The sequence below is a fragment of the Eucalyptus grandis genome, chromosome 2 (assembly GCF_016545825.1).
Source record: "Eucalyptus grandis isolate ANBG69807.140 chromosome 2, ASM1654582v1, whole genome shotgun sequence".
Lineage (NCBI taxonomy): Eukaryota > Viridiplantae > Streptophyta > Magnoliopsida > Myrtales > Myrtaceae > Eucalyptus > Eucalyptus grandis.
In genome coordinates, this window is record NC_052613.1 from 46998494 (window position 1) to 47016577 (window position 18084).

At 41.1% G+C, this 18084-nt stretch overlaps 1 long non-coding RNA gene across 1 annotated transcript; it reads right to left on the reverse strand.

Annotated features, from left to right (window-relative positions):
* Positions 1–711: 711 nt before the first annotated feature.
* On the reverse strand, positions 712–2757 carry LOC120290189. The gene is made up of 2 exons (XR_005548037.1): positions 2721–2757; positions 712–913 (listed from the first exon to the last, which is right to left on the reverse strand). It is a non-coding gene; the product is annotated as an uncharacterized LOC120290189 (long non-coding RNA).
* Positions 2758–18084: the final 15327 nt, after the last annotated feature.

Below are 18084 nucleotides of genomic sequence, written 5' to 3' on the forward strand. Positions count from 1 at the left end.
CACGAGACTAATTCATACCATCTTCCATAGAACAACATGTTCCATTAATCGAATGCTGACTCGACTATTCCACCATTCCTATTGAGTGGAACAAAATACTCTTCCTCAACATCAGCCTTTTCCCCTGACCGAATTCCAAGCCTGCTTCACTGAATCTGGACTCAAATATCGAAATATATTCCCTGATCATCCTTCAAGGTTGGACCTCAACAAAGGTAGCAATAACAACAACAACTTGATTCTGATTTTACAAGCTCATCCAGATCCCAAGGAACACTTGCATCAAATCAATCTTATCGAACTTAGGATCAATCAATGCTGCTACACTAGTACCAACCTGCGGTGGCACTCTTACGCTCAAGCTGGCCGAGTCAACACTCTGCCTTCCGAATCCACAATAATTAAAAGCAAGCAATTCACACCCGACAACCAATTCTACCAATCAGCTATCAAAGACATGCATCATTCATGAATTTAAAGGCCTTTCCTAATGCTATCCCATAGGTCATCGCACCTTATCACTCCAATACCTAACCATTGCTCTGATACCACAAAAAGGGGATGTCACGCCCCGACCCTCAGGCACGCACACATCCCTTACTTTTGGTCGATTTTAAAAATGCGATATCCCGGACTATGTATCGCCGACCCTTTCATTTTTTATAGCACATGCGGAAGCGATTATAAATCCCCGAGACAATAAAGCAATGGGATAGAAAAGCAGGCCATACATTTTCTCACTGAAAATTCACAACTACAACTTTTTACATGCAAACAAGGTCTGACAAGACATGATAGGATTTCGGTCCTCATCCTGGTCGTACTCGAGGTCCTCCTCCACGTACTCCTCTTCGGGTTCCTCATCAGGGACCTCCTCATCAGATTCATGCTCCTTAGGCTCCTCATCCAGGTCCTGAAATGGTTATTCAATAACCACTGAGACCACGTCTCAGCAAGTTCTACTTCCTAAGACCCGATTAGTAAACTAATACACCTTAGGGCTGCCTATGCACAACATGAGTCAGAGGACTTACCTTAGCCTCAGATTCCACCTGCATATTAGTACAGATCAAATAGGCACACAAGCAATCACATCACAGATCGAAGCATCGATCTAATCGACTTAGTCGATTACATGTCAACAAGACCACTCACGGTCACTTTCATTCAATCGATCATTTCACAACATCAAATCAAGGCAATAATCACATCAAATCACACTCAGATCAAATCATCGATCAATCGACTTAGTCGATTACACGCCAACAAGACCACTCACGGTCGTTTCCATTCAATCAATCAATTCACAACATCAGATCAAAACAATGATCAATCGACTAGTCGATTACATGTCATACAAATCAATCCCCACTGGGAGTATCTAAAAGCGAGGCCACGTGCATTTTCTAGGACGACATTCCAAGTCTCCAAGTCCACGTGCCTCGAACCCCGGGCCCACGTGCATTCTCTAAGGCGACCTCTTCGCCAAAGTGATACATCAAGTCACCGAGCCACGTGTCCTTTTTAGATGCCCGGGCCCACGTGCATTCTCTTAGGTGCCATCTCACCAAAGTGATGCATCAATTCACCGAGCCACGTGCCCTTTTAGATGCCCGAATACCGGCCCACGTGCATTCTCTAAGGTGCCATCTCACCAAAGTGATGCATCAATTCACCGAGCCACGTGTCCTTTTAGATGCCTTGGCCCACGTGCATTCTCTTAGGTGCCATCTCACCAAAGTGATGCATCAATTCACCGAGCCCACGTGCCCTTTTAGATGCCAAACTCTGTCACCGAGCCACGTGCATTCTCGGGACGACATACCGAGTCTCCGAGCCACGTGCATTCTCTCAGGCGACCTTTTCGCCAAGGTGACATATTCAACCACTGAACTCACGTGCATTCTCTAGGTGACATTCCAATTCATCGAGCCCACGTGTCCTCTTTCAAGTGGTTACCAATTTACTTTCAACACCGATAACCAATACCCAACGATTTCTCAATCAAATAATTAAATCAACGCAACAAAGCATTATAAATGCTAAATAAACATACTTGGCAATCAAATAATTAAATTAACTAAACAAAGCATTATAAATCAATAATTCAATTCAATCTACAATTCAATCTCAATCAATTCCAATCAATTTAGGGTAAATCCCTAAAATATCACAATTTATTCAATTCCATACAACGTAGAGCTCAAATGAATAAACGGACTGCGCCACGACAATCAGCACGAGATTTCGGTCGTCGGCCATCGAAAAATTTCGAAAAATAATTAATTTAATATTTCAAAAATTAAATAAATAATATACAAAAATTCAATTTAGCACAATATAAAGCTCAATTAAATAAACGGACACCACATGATCATCAGCATAAAATCCCGGTCACTGGCCATCCCAGTTGAATTTCCGGGAAATAAATAATTAAATAATTAATTTCGAAAATTAATATTTAATTCCTAAAAATACCACCTAGGCCCGAATCGCTTAATTAACACCCGATAAGGGACGGGAAAAATCCCAAGAAGCATCCAATAAATACTACATGCAATTCTCTATCTAATTACACTAATCACATCACTAATATACAAAGCAATTAACTAATAATCACTAATCAATTCTAATCTAACAACCTAATTACACTTAATTAACACTAATCAACCTTTAAGTATAATTAGAAAACTAAGAAGGCATTAGTGAGTAAAACTCACTCAAAACGACGGGCTCGACGCGAGGATCGACTTTCCTCAAAGCGGGCCGAGCATCCGGGCTCGGGAAGGCGGCCAAAACGGGCCTCAAAAGTTGCTGCAATACCCATTTTCTGCACCCACCGATCGCCGCTGGAAGGGGCAGATCCGGGGCTGGTTGAGGCGGCCAAGGGCGGCTGAGGCAAGGCGGAGCTCGGCGAGGTCGATGGTGGTCGGAGGTGGTCGAACCATGGCCTTAGGATGGCCAAAACGATCCGTAGGCGGAACGAGGGCCGGGTCGGTGGGACGGCAGCTCCCGTGAGGCGCACGAGCGAAGCCGGGCGGCGGCACACGGCCGGTTGCTTGCGGCGGCGATGAGACGGGGCTGCCGATCTTCGCACATCAAGGGCACCAAACAACCGAAAGAGGACAGAGGAGAGAAGCGGCGTGCGCGGGGTGGAGTGCGGTCGGCGGCGGCGGCGTCCGGCACGACGGCGGTAGCTCGGCGTGATCTGCAGCTCCTTCAACCGACAATGGTTGCCGCTTACATTTCGCCATTCGTTCTGTTCGAACCAGAGGAGGGAGAGAGGGGGCGCGAGATACGCGGTGAGCTTGGGTGCGCGGCGGTAGCTCCGGTGGGCAACGCGACGGCGGCGAGCGGCGACAACGGCTCGGTCTTCGGTCTTGTCCATGGTTCCTCGCCAGAAGAAGAAATGGGGAAGAAGAAGCACCGACGGAAGAGAGAGAGGAAGAAGAGAAAAACCTTTTTCTCTCCCTCTCTTGGTCTTCGAGGGCCACACGTGGGCCACTATAGCTGTCATCCACCCACATTTCAAGCCCAAATCTACCCCTTCTAGAAGACTTTAGGTAGGCCAAAATGTGGGGGTAAGTGTGGCATACGAATTTTGCTAGGTTTTCTTTCCAATTGGGCCTTAATTCTTCTTGAATTAAATCAAATTGACCCCCATTAATTTATTCAACACCTCATCATTCCGATTGGTATTTTCCTTACCAATGTAGCCCCACTTGCATCCCAATTTCACAATCCTTGGCTTCAACCGAACAAAAGCGGCCCTATTATCCAGTCGAAATTAGGACCCGAAAATCTGGATGTCACAATTCTTCCCCTCTTATAAAAATTTCGTCCTCGAAATTTAAACCATTATAAATTCTTCTTCAAAATGGTGGGGTATTGTCGTCGCATCGATTTTGCCCCTTCATTCTGCTTCGTACTGCTATCCAAGATCCTCGGTGCCGACGAAACATTTCCGAATTAACCAGACCAATTCTTGATTCCCAAAAAGACTAAGCACTTGTCCATCTTTGCAAAAATGAAAGTTACAAAAGTTTTGGTTCTTTTTCTTTTTTCTTTTCTTTTTATTTTTCCACAAAGCAGCTAACTGCTGCGTCGGGGATTCGAACTCCCGACTTCGGACCTGCGGCTTCATCCCGGATACCACTCGGCTAGAGGCGCCGACGGTGTCCCAACCCGCTTTCTTTTTCCATTTAAAGCCAAAATCCTTCTTTGAACCCAAATTTCGATGGATTCCGATTTAAATGCCGATTCATCTTCCCTTCCTTAATAGATCGAGACGTCCTCACCAAGGCGACACCCAAGGAAAAATACACTTCCCCACTTTAAATTTTAAAGGTCTTCAACACAAAATCTGCAAAGCTAACTGGCGATTCTGAGCAGTCTCAAATCTGTCTCTAATAATCGCGATCGAATCACCGATTCTAAACCAACTCGGACTGCGCTTTTCGATCTCTCGATCTCATCTCAACGAAAGTTACGTACACTCGCTCGCACGGATTAAAAAGAAACTATCTCGACCGATCTCGAAACCGGGAACCTCGGCCAAGATCCGATATAACTCGACACCGATCTCGGCAAGCGCAATCACCGACTCTTTGTCTCGACCCGGCCTGTGATCTTTCTTTCCCTGACTCCATCTCAGCAATTGAAATTCTGTACCCTTTGCTATACACTGCTTAATAAAGAACCCTCTGAAAACTTTGCCAAATTTATAATCTCTGATCTAGATTCGAAATATAATTCATCCCCGGCACTCCATGCGGGCGAATTATCTGATGCACACACACTTCGGTATACCCACTCGTGACAAGATAGGATCTTCAATTTCTGAAATCGAACTTAGATTGGCGGTTAATTTCACTCCGACACGCTTTTAGTGTGACCTAGGCTCTTGGGTAGTGTTCGAGCTTTTAGGACAAATGACCCGTGGTCGATTTTCTTCGAGCCACAATAAACCCACTCGACCCATTGATGACTCTCGATTGTCGTGAAAATCTCCAAGATTCAAATACGGACACAGGGTACCAAAATGACAGTAAAATCAAATTAGTACCGGTCGATGAGAGTTTTCCAATTTAGTGGAGTCACCCACGATCGGTCATTCATCTCAGTCGAACCGATCTATCTCGATTTCAAATCGGTTTTATACGTGCCGCAATGATCTCTAAAGATGAGCACGGTCGAGAAGTCAATCCCGGGTCGAATTCTCAAGTCTATTTGCCTTAAGGTCCTTAATAACTCACCCAGCTAGTCTAGTTATCTCATGAGTGGCCAACTCAGAGAAAAACACTGTAATCGCGTCGATGAAATGCCCAATTTATCTAATCGAAATCAGAGCCCGAAATCTGGATGTTACACACTCAAAATAAGATCTTCTGAACATCTCTGTCTGTCAACTAGGCGCCGATTCTAACTTGAACATTTGGTTCAATCTTGAGGGTGGCTATAAAATTCAAAAGGTAGCCTGCCTCAATTTTGAAAACCAAATTTCGAACCATTTTCAAGTAAAGTCCATACGTTAACCAGTCTATGCACAATTGAAGACTCTCGGCTCAACACATTAATGACTCATTTTGTTCCTCCAAGGTGATACCCGATATCACTATTATAGTTTTGCCAAAATTCTGGTTCACAACACTGCTTCGTATTCCACTTATTGGGTCTCAATTGGCGGAATGGTGATGCAACAATCTTCTCATGTTGTATCCATGCATACCCCATCCTCTGCAAGACACATCACTAAAGATTCCGTACTTTCCAGAGCCAAATGAAAAGTTTAGCACAAGTATGATAGTCAGTTCTTACTTAAGCTTTGGAAACTATCCTCGTACTTGTCTATGTTGATGAATTTCTCTTCTTTCTTAAGAGGTCAACCTCACGATGGTACTGATGCTGAAAATTCTTTCACAAACCTTCTGTAGTAATCTGTCCAATCCCCACGGCTTCTGATTTCTGACACTAATCTCGATCTCGGTTCATTAACAACTGATTTGATCTTGGCTGGTCCACAGAGATTCCTTTACCTGTAATCACATGACCATTCTTAGGGGCTCTCGTGATCCTCATCACTTAATGAATACCCTAGAATGTCACTACACCACAAGATCACCATTGATCTAAATATTCTTTGAATACTCGGTTTGTCAAGTCTATGACAATGGCTTTACATTATTCTCACAAGGGCTAAATCAAGTGCGAAGTGCTGTCTTCAGTATAACCTCCTTCCTAGTTCTCAACTGACAATAACCTGTCTTCAAGTCGATCATTGAAGACATCAACACTCTTTATAACAAGTCACCCAATTAAGTTGACAATGGTTGATGCATGATTGCAATGAACCATTTTCATTTCTCTTTCCACAAAACTGATGTTCCTTAAAGCGATGCACTAATATGCATGAATTCCTCATTCATCAATCTTCACATCCATACCTTCGGTTCTATCAATTCAAACAACAATAACTAGTGATTCCCATTTCTTCCACTTATTTCAATAAACTGAAGTTCCCCAAACTTCATCCAAACTCTGCTACGATACTCTGATAGAATTTTCCCCCAAAACATTCATCCTCTGTCTAGTGCCAGGTCGGTTCCATTTCTGTTCTTCTCACCATACCTGGACACTGAATTCATCCAGGTTTTCTTCCACAATTTCAACACCTATCTGGTGAGTCTTCTACCTCTTGCCAAGTGCTAGGATGCACTATTTCTTATACCAGAGACCTATCCCAGAAATTCCACAGTGCGTTCTATGGCGCACTTCTCCTGAACTGTTCTACCAACAGTGACAGCAGTAACTGTTGTCAAGATTCCCTCTTCTTATGCAGGTACACCATAAATCACTGTCCGTACTGGCGACACTTACCACAATTTCCTGTCCTCATAATACACGAGACTGATCCATATCATCTTCCATAGAACAACATGTTCCATTTGTCTGAATGCTGACCTGACTATTCCACCATTCCTATTGAGTGGAACAAAATACTCTTCCCTCAACATCAGCCTTTTCCCCTGACCGAATTCCAAATCTGCTTCGCTGAATCTGGACTCAAATATCGAATTCTACTCTCTGATTATCTTTCCAGGTTGGACCTCAACAAAGGTAGCAACAACAACAACTTGATTCTGATTTTACCGGCTCATCCAGATCCCAAGGAACACTTGCATCAAATCAATCTTATCGAACTTAGGATCATTCAATGCTGCTACACTAGTACCAACCTGCGGTGGCACTCTTACGCTCAAGCTGCCAGAGTCAACACTCTGCCTTCCGAATCCACAATAATTAAAAGCAAGCAATTCACACCCGACAACCAATTCTACCAATCAGCTATCAAAGACATGCATCATTCATGAATTTAAAGGCCTTTCCTAATGCTATCCCATAGGTCATCGCACCTTATCACTCCAATACCTAACCATTGCTCTGATACCACAAAAAGGGGATGTCACGCCCCGACCCTCAGGCACGCACACATCCCTTACTCTTGGTCGATTTTAAAAAAACGATATCCCAGAACTATGTATCGCCGACCCTTTCATTCTTTATAGCACATGCGGAAGCAGTTATAAATCCCCAGACAATAAAGCAATGGGATAGAAAAGCAGGCCATACATTTTCTCACTGAAAATTCACAACTACAACTTTTTACATGCAAATAAGGTCTGACAAGATAGGATAGGATTTCGGTCCTCATCCGGGTCGTACTCGGGGTCCTCCTCCACGTACTCCTCTTCGGGTTCCTCATCAGGGACCTCCTCATCAGATTCATGCTCCTTAGGCTCCTCATCCAGGTCCTGAAATGGTTATTCAATAACCACTGAGACCACGTCTCGGCAAGTTCTACTTCCTAAGACCCGATTAGTAAACTAATACACCTTAGGGCTACCTATGCACAACATGAGTCAAAGGACTTACCTTAGCCTCGATTCCACCTGCATATTAGTACAGATCAAATAGGCACACAAGCAATCACATCACAGATCGAAGCATCGATCTAATCGACTTAGTCGATTACATGTCAACGAGACCACTCACGGTCACTTTCATTCAATCGATCATTTCACAACATCAAATCAAGGCAATAATCACATCAAATCACACTCAGATCAAATCATCGATCAATCGACTTAGTCGATTACACGCCAACAAGACCACTCACGGTCGTTTCCATTCAATCAATCAATTCACAACATCAGATCAAAACAATGATCAATCGACCTAGTCGATTACATGTCATACAAATCAATCCCCACTGGGGAGTATCTAAAAGCGAGGCCACGTGCATTCTCTAGGACGACATTCCAAGTCTCCAAGTCCACGTGCCTCGAACCCCGGGCCCACGTGCATTCTCTCAGGCGACCTCTTCGCCAAAGTGATACATCAAGTCACCGAGCCCACGTGCCCTTTTAGATGCCCGGGCCCACGTGCATTCTCTTAGGTGCCATCTCACCAAAGTGATGCATCAATTCACCGAGCCCACGTGCCCTTTTTACGATGCCCGGGCCCACGTGCATTCTCTTAGGTGCCATCTCACCAAAGTGATGCATCAATTCACCGAGCCCACGTGCCCTTTTAGATGCCTTGGCCCACGTGCATTCTCTTAGGTGCCATCTCACCAAAGTGATGCATCAATTCACCGAGCCCACGTGTCCTTTTAGATGCCAAACTCTGTCACCGAGCCACGTGCATTCTCCAGGACGACATACCGAGTCTCCGAGCCACGTGCATTCTCTCAGGCGACCTTTTCGCCAAGGCGACATATTCAACCACTGAACTCACGTGCATTCTCCAGGTGACATCCCAATTCACCGAGCCCACGTGTCCTCTTTCAAGTGGTCACCAATCTACTTTCAACACCGATAACCAATGCCCAACGATTTCTCAATCAAATAATTAAATCAACGCAACAAAGCATTATAAATTCTAAATAAACATACTTGGCCATTCACCAATCAATACTCAATCAAATAATTAAATTAACTAAACAAAGCATTATAAATGCTGAATAAACATACTTGGCCATTTACCAATCTACAATTCAATCTCAATCAATTCCAATCAATTTAGGGTAAATCCCTAAAATATCACAATTTATTCAATTCCATACAACGTAGAGCTCAAATGAATAAACGGACTGCGCCACGACGATCAGCACGAGATTTCGGTCGTCGGCCATCGAAATCTTAATTTCCGAAAAATAATTAATTTATTTATTAATTTCGAAAATTAAATAAATAAATACAATAAATTCAATTTAGCACAATATAAAGCTCAATTAAATAAACGGACTACACCACAATCATCAGCATAAAATCCCGGTCACTGGCCATCCCAGTTGAATTTCCGGGAAATAAATAATTAAATAATTAATTTCGAAAATTAATATTTAATTCCTAAAAATACCACCTAGGCCCGAATCGCTTAATTAACACCCGATAAGGGACGGGAAAAATCCCAAGAAGCATCCAATAAATACTACATGCAATTATCTATCTAATTACACTAATTACATCACTAATATACAAAGCAATTAACTAATAATCACTAATCAATTCTAATCTAACAACCTAATTACAATTAATTAACACTAATCAACCTTTAAGCATAATTAGCGCACTAAGAAGGCATTAGTGAGTAAAACTCACTCAAAACGACGGGCTCGACGCGAGGATCAACTTTCCTCAAAGCGGGCCGAGCATCCGGGCTCGGGAAGGCGGCCAAAACGGGCCTCGAAGTTGCTGCAATACCCATTTTCTGCACTCACGATCGCTGCTGGAAGGGGCAGATCCGGGGTTGATTGAGGCGGCCAAGGGCGGCTGAAGGCGAGGAGGAGCTCCGGCGAGGCTAACGGTGGTCGGAGGTGGTCGGGCGGCGGCCTTAGGTGGCCGATCCGTAGCTCGAGCCGGGTCGAACGGCTCCCAGGCGCACGGCGAAGCCAACGGCACACGGCTAGCGGCGCGGGAGGACGGCAGCTCAACCGGGCGAGGCGAACGGCGGAGCGGCGGCGTGCGGTCGGCGGCGGCGGTCCGCGGCTCGGCGTGGATGCGGCTCCTTCAACCGACAATGGTTGCCGCTTCATTTCTTCCGTTTCGTTCGAACCCGAGGAGGGAGAGGGGGCGGAGATACGCGGACGACCGTGGAGCGGCGGCGGCGGCTCCGACTTCGGTGGGCAACGACGGCGGCGAAGCGGCGACAACGGCTCGGTCTTCGGCTTGTTGGTTCCTCGCGCAGCAAGAAGAAATGGGGAAGAAGAAGCACCGACGGAAGAGAGAGAGAGAGGAAGAAGAGAAAACCAATTTCTCTCCCCCTCTTTGGTCTTCGAACGGGGCCCACCAAAAGGCTGTCATCCACCCACATTTTCAAGCCCCAAAATACCCCTTCTAGAAGACTTTAGGTAGGCCAAAATGTGGGGGTAAGTGTGGCATACGAATTTTGCTAAGTTTTCTTTCCAATTGGGCCTTAATTCTTCTTGAATTAAATCAAATTGACCCCCATTAATTTATTCAACACCTCATCATTCCGATTGGTATTTTTCCTTACCAATGTAGCCCCACTTGCATCCCAATTTCACAATCCTTGGCTTCAACCGAACAAAAGCGGCCCTATTATCCAGTCGAAATTAGGACCCGAAAATCTGGATGTCACACTTATACTGTTAAATTCTTTCAAAACCTCGTCTTGAACAAGTTTATATAAAGATAGAAATTGCTGCTATTTCGAGATAAAATCTATAAATAATCTTTTTAAAGCATTTATTACCATAAATATGCATAGTTCTCTTAGAGAATTATGAATAAAAATATAATGAAAGTATACCAATAATAGATTTTTTTAATTAAAATTTGCATAAGACTAAAGATGTAGAGTTAGAGATATGTTAGGATTAAAGATTTGCTAAAGTGCTAATCAAAAACAAATTACCAAGAGTTTCGTGCGTAAGCATGCTACGTGGCTCAACTTCTCGGGGAGTTTTACTCACTTTTTACTAGGTTGATGATCCGTTTGTACAAGAATAAATTTTACTAGGATTTTATTTAAAGAATGTCTGCAGGGCATTTGTTAAGTAACAAAATAACAAAATATCGCAAATTATAATGCAGCTCATGACATACACAATTAATATTATGAAAATCAAATCTATATGCATTAAGCATGTTTAACAAGTGTCTCTAGGACACTTGTTAGCAATATTCATTTTACTTTCACATCGTCTTTTTAAGTAGGGAACGCGGTAAGATTTTCTCTAGTGAATCTGTCGTCCATGTTGCTTGCAAAAGTTACTCCACTCATAGACTTCAAGTGCCATCAAATGAAGGGGCAAATTGGGCCTTGTCGTGAAGATTTTTTATTTTTTTTTCGCATTGACAATATACTGTGAGATAAATCTTTCCTTTTTTAAAATTTTTTTTTAACTTTAGCACACATTCAAAAATACGGGGATAATGATTAAACAGTAGAAAATGATGGTTAAACAGTACAAAAATACGGGCATTTTATGGGATGTTGATCATTTTTCAATATCCATGCTCCACCTACTTTTCCAAGTCTTCATTATAATTGACCTAGTTAGTCAAGTAAAGTTGTGGAAAAAATATCAACTTTAAGTGCGTTGAAATCCCAAGTTATTGATTTGCTCAGGTCTTCAATCAACGCAAGTCTATAAGAGTGATGGTCGATATCATCGGAGGAACGATGATGCAAGCACGGGGCCAAACATTGTAGCTTTCCTTCTCTCAATTCCAGACTGTAGAACCTTCTCTCCCTTACAGGGCAGCAGTTCAACCTAACATTTGTACGAATTGAATTCGGTTCAGTCAAAAATTATGAAATACAATTGGGTCCCACGTCGGTTCTTTATAGGCATTAACCAGTTACTAGACATAATCTTTCATATATAGTAGTTTCATCGAGCAATTGCCAGAATAAATCATCATGATGAATGTCATACCATTGAGAAGATCACATTTGCTCGTGCATCAAGTAATTTCTCGTCAGGTGCCCACTTTGATTATTCTTCCTTTGTTTAATTGATAAATTCCCGACTTACTTTTGCTGGTCTTCACTCGCGAGTCATGGACTCTCCTCGTGTTACACATGGTGGGCCAGAATATTTACGCAAAGCATACTTTTATGATGGAGGAACTTTAGTGAAAATTTAGGCTGGATGCCTTAATCGGAGCACAGATCACCTCTACCTTTACAATTCATTGAAAAAAAGGTCGTAGCTGATAACCAAATGAGTTTTACTATAATGTTTTTATATAATCGTAATGTATAAAGATGTGAAAAATATATGATTATCCAATGACAGCCTCACTTTTTTCTTATAAAATATTGAATGCAAAAGCAGAGACAATGATACTACATTAAAGAGAGACTTCAAACGATAATATATATATATATATGTGTGTGTGTGTGTGATTAAAAATTTTCTTCCATATACCATCAAATAAAGATTTTGGATAGATGAAGACATTTAGTGAAATCTCAAGTGTCAACACATCGAGCGATAAAATTCAGAATTGATCTATTTTATATGAATTGGGCTGGATGATTGAGTTTCAACAACAGTTAATGACTTTCTTCTTTACCAATCTCTATGGCAAAAAAAAAAAAGTAATATGTTGCTTGGGAAAAAACTTCAAAAGACATAAAAGATTATTAATGGCTTTCTTCTTGGCCAATTCTTATTATTACATTATTTAAAAGAAAATGAGAACCGGAAAGCTGTGCATCCCTTCACCGTTAGCTTGAAAAATAAAAAATCGCGACCTTCCTTATTAAGATCGGATGAAACTTAAATCTATAATGTTGCAATGTGCCCATATGCAAGGAAAATAGAAGACGTAATTTTCTTCATCCAACTCTGATCTTTTTACACAGTTCTCATTTCAAAAAATAGGAGAGTGATTGCTTGCTGGAAATACCTGAAGAATGCATCAAATGAAAACCCACTACTGCGCGGTTCGACTCCAGCTGAAAATGTCGCTGCTTCGTGAATTAGAAACCAAAGCTCCTTCAAGTTCCAAGTTTTCCATTGCGAAAGACGAATAAAAGGAGCATGCAAGAGAGGAACGAATCCCTTAAGCCACCCGAAAAAAAAAAAAGAAAAAAAAAAGCCAACATGCATTCATCTCCACGGCTACTACTGAAAACCCGTGTGATTGCCAATGGTTTGTTTCTGCATCATACATTAAAAAATTTATGCAAACATAATGTCTAGAAGAAAATTTTAATTTTTCCAAATTTGACTCCGGAAAGACCGACCGTAGAAGCAGCAGCAACGGCGACAACAACTGAGCCAGTTGAGTAGGGTTGGGCATATGAATCATCTTTTGCGCCATTGCACTCAATTCTGTATCAAGGCAAATAGCAATAAAACCACAAAATTTGACTCAAGGCATTGTTGGAGCTGGAAAAAAGGATAAGATGATAAGTCTAAAACACTCATAACTTACTTCCTATTTTTCACTTGTCAGATGTACAAGAATTCCCCGGTTATTTTCATTCGAGCATTCTCACCTTATTTCTCCTCCAAAAAACAGAAAAGAAAAGAAAAGAAAATGAAAGAAAAGCATGCTCACCTTATATTGAAGGTGAAAATTCAATTTCAATCTAAAGGAAAAAAGAAATTATGCAAAACACATTTGGTGTTGGGGATATTGAACCTAGGTGCACACCGCCAAAGGCAAAGTCATAGCTACAAATGGAGATCTTGAGGTGTGTTCATCATTGATGACGTGTGATTCAGTGAGCAACTGCCGATTTTTTTGCTTACATGCAATCACAAATCTGTTCTTGAAGGACAAGCATATGTTCACCTTTGCTAACCATGCTCTAACAATATACCTTAATTTCTGGATTTTGATTTGTTTTGGAACTGTACGGGCTTGCTTTGTTACGGTGATTTCTGAGATTTTTTATGATTCTTTTTTGGTATCATTTTAGTAATAAATGTAAGTTTCCTTTTGGGGAAAAAAAGATGCCACTTAGGGCATGTTTGTTGATGCTCTTTCTTTCTGTTTATGAACAGAAACGCATTTGTTTGTGTTTTTGTCACAAATCTATTTTTTTGTTCCCATGAACACATTTAGAACAAAAACAAGAAATAAGAAAAATGTGTTTCTTGTTTCTGGAATAATTTTTAAGAACAAATTTTCTCTCTTCTCTCATTTTCTTCTTCTTTTTTTCTTCTTTTCTTTTTCTTTTTTCTTTGGCTGGTCGCCGGCCTCGGCCATGGCCGGCAACCGGCCGTCGAGGGCCGGCGACCTCGCCAGAGCGTCACTGACCCCCAGCGGGGCTCAACCTCGCCTTGGCTGGGCGAGCTCGGGCTCGCTTAGATCCAATGAGCCTGAGCTCGCCCGGCTACCACCGAGGCTTGCTGGCTGGCGGTGGCCCGGCGAGGCCAAGCCTCACCAGTGGCTGGGCGAGCTCGGGCTCGCGGGATCTCCGCGAGCCCGAGCTCGCCCAACCAAGGCGAGGCCGAGCTTGCCCAACCAAGGCGAGGCTGAGCCTTGCCCAACCACGGCCAGGCTAGGCCTCGCCGAGGTTGGGGAGCCTCACCGTGGCTGGGCGAGTCCACGGCGACCGGCCAAAAGAAGAAAATATTAAAATATTAAAATATTAAAAGAAACAAAAAAGAACACAAATTTACCAAACGTGTTTCTGTTTATTTTTTATTCCCAGAATAAGTTTACCAAACGCGTTTTTTATTCAAAAATGTTCCCCGTAACAGAAACATGTTTTTTTCTATTTTTGTTCCTTAAAACAATTTTTAAATATAAATGTTACCAAACGCGTCATTAAACACTTGTGATAGCTGACGGCTTATCGTTTCTTCATCATCCAGTGTCAATTATATCCTGTTACAGCATTTAGGAATTATGTTTTCTCTCAACAATCCCACACGAGGTCCCTGGCAACAAAAAGGTTGTATATGAATGGACCCCATACCAAGCATAACTTGTACCCAGCTATTCGACCCCCTTCCCGTTGGATGTTTTTGGACCTCTGAGCGTAGTCACCCATCAAACATTCACAGCAAAGGAAAGACTAAAACTCATACACTGACACATTTTTGAGCAGATATTATTAAAAAAGTTATAAATTTATTACATTTTTACCAATTTAATTTTAAATATATTAATTTGATCAATATTAAACCTTTTTAATGAGATACCAATTTTATCATCTGAGCTAATTTTGATCGAAAATTAATGATGTAGACATTGGTCATCCTACGTGGCATGACCGATGCCATCATGGATAATTTTTACATTTTTTTTTTTTTTTTTTTGGCAATCTCACATTATCCATTTCCGGATAGTCTTCACCAAGCACAAATTTCAAGTGCAGTTTGGATTAGCAGCCTTTTCAGGACCTGCACATATATATGCGGAACATAATGTCGAGAAGACAAATTGGATTATAATCTTTTCCAAATTTGACTCCAAAAAGATCAACCATAGGAACAGTAGCAGCAGCGACGAAAACTAAGCCGTCTATGTAAGATTGGGCAAATGACAATAATTTTTTATGCCATTGCAGAGCGTAGCTACAGGTGACTCAAAGCCAAACCAACCAATCCAACTTCAGATGCACAACAAAAGGCCAATTCTTTGCAAATGGGGCCTCATTGCGAGATCAAATCTTTTCCTTTTTACTCAGTTTGATTGGGAAATTTGGATATTTAATTCAGGCCATTTAGGACGAAATTAGGGAAGCGTGGGACTCCCCGATTTCACCTTATGGTGTAGAAAAGTCATGGTTGAGACATAATAGAACTTTAATGTCAGTTTCTTCTCTATTATTCCAGCGACTCTGATTATCTTCACGGATAGAATAAATGAGTAGATAGTGTTTCGTAAGCATTCAGATCTCTTAAAGTAACCCAGCACCAACGGAATCACTTAACCAACACCTTGAAGTTAAATACACGTGCAATTGTAATGTCCATATGAGTAGCGCGTAGTTTAATTAAAACCACATAAATAGATATTTACTTTTCATTCTTTACTTCATCTACATTTTGCGATGGACACACTTTTTCCTTTTCTTAACCTCAAAAGTTTGAAATTTTCTCAATATGCAAATAATGATATGCGAATTCACATGCAGTGTTTTCATAATTTTCAGTATATGGTTAATGGCACTCTTCTTCCGGTTCTTTGAAGCTCAAGTAGATGCTCCTTGCAAGTCTCACGTCTTCTGGCTCGATGGAGCTTCCTCTTCCCACATAATTCCTTTTTTCTGTGAAATTTTTAGTTTGAAATCATTTTAAAAAAGATCACATTTCAAAAGGAGTGCAACTCATCTTGTGTGGGTCTTCCTCTGTTTTTGCTCACCAAGTCTTCACCCCTAAAACACTCGTGATGGTATGAATGTATGAAATCCTTGTAAAGAACAAAATCAACATTAACTTTATCTTTGATTTGCCCCAGTTTTCTTTTTTTCAATTAATTTGTCTAAATCATGTGAAGGGCATTGATTATGAAGTTCTCTTCACTTTTTCACATTTCGAAAGGAGTGCAACTCATCTTGTATGGGTCTTCTTCAACTTTTGCTCACCAAGTCTTCAACCCCTAAAACACTCATGAAGGTATGAACGCATGAAATCCTCATCAAGAACAAAATCAACCCTAGCTTTATCTTTGATTTGCCCTAGTTTATTTTTTTCCAATCAATTTGTCTTAATCATGTAGAAGGTATTGATCATGAAGTCCTCTTACCTTTTTCACATTTCCAAAGGAGTGCGTCTCATTTTGTGTGGGCCTTCCTCTGCTTTTGCTCACCAAGTCTTCAACCCCTAAAACACTCATGAAGGTATGAATGCATGAAATCCTCGTAAAAACAAAATCAATGTAAGCTTTATTTGATTTGCCCCAGTTTTCCTTTTTCCAATCAATTTGTCTTAATCATGCGGAGGGCATTGATGATGAAATCCTCTTTAACTTTTTCACTTGCTTTTCTCCTTAAATGGTCTAATTATATTATTGTTAGTCCAAAGCTATGAAAATTTTATAATTTGATTGAACTCAATAATTAGAGCAATGATGATCAAGATCCAATAAAAAGGAGTTACTGTGCTATCATGTCCTCAATTATTATAAGTTATTGTGTCCTTTTTTCTCTATTTTTGACCTATAGGTTCTTGACTTGCTTTTATGGTCTTCATGGGCTAGCTCTTCTCTGTGAGTCATGGTTTCTCATCATGTTACACGTGACGGGCCCCAAATAAAGTCCGGCCCCACTCGTAAAAAAACATACGAATTATTTAATGATGAAAGAACTTTCTTATCATGTTACACATGATGGGTCGAATTAAAATGTAGATCCTTTAACATTAGATCGGATGGTAAAAATCACAATCACATTTATTGAATGACTAAGATTTATTGCATTCCAATTCGATGGTGAAGGATTTATCTTTCTTTTTCTTTTGCCCCAATTTTCTTTATTCCAATGAATTTGTCTTAATCATGTGGAGGGCCCCAACGTGAAGACGTTCACTTTTCGTCTTCTTTTCAATTCTACCCTTCAAATGGTCTGATTATGTTATTGTTAGTGCAGAGGGATTCAATTTCGCAATCTTGGATCCAATTGAAAGGAATCATCGTGCTCCAACGTCCTCCATTTTGGAAGCAATCGTTTCCTTTTTCCCCCTTTTTTATAAACCGATAAGTTGTTGACTTTCTTTTTTAGTTTTTATGGGCTTAGTTCCTCTTGAGTCATGGACTGTCTCCATTGCACACGTGATGGGCCAGAATAAGATCACGTCCCATTGGAAAATCTAAACTAGGTATACTTTTATGGTGAGGGACTTCAGTCAAAATTTAGGCCTAAAATCCAATTTGAGTCTACATCCCCTTTACCACTATAATCCATTGAAAAAAAAAATTCTTAGCTCATAATCATACATGTTTTATTGTAATGCCTATATAAAATACTGTAATCCATAAAGATTTAAAAATTTTACGGTAATCCGATCACTCTCTCACACTTTTTCTCTTAAAATATTCCATGCAAAAGCAGAGATTAGGATTCTAAGAGACATGAATTGGTAATAAA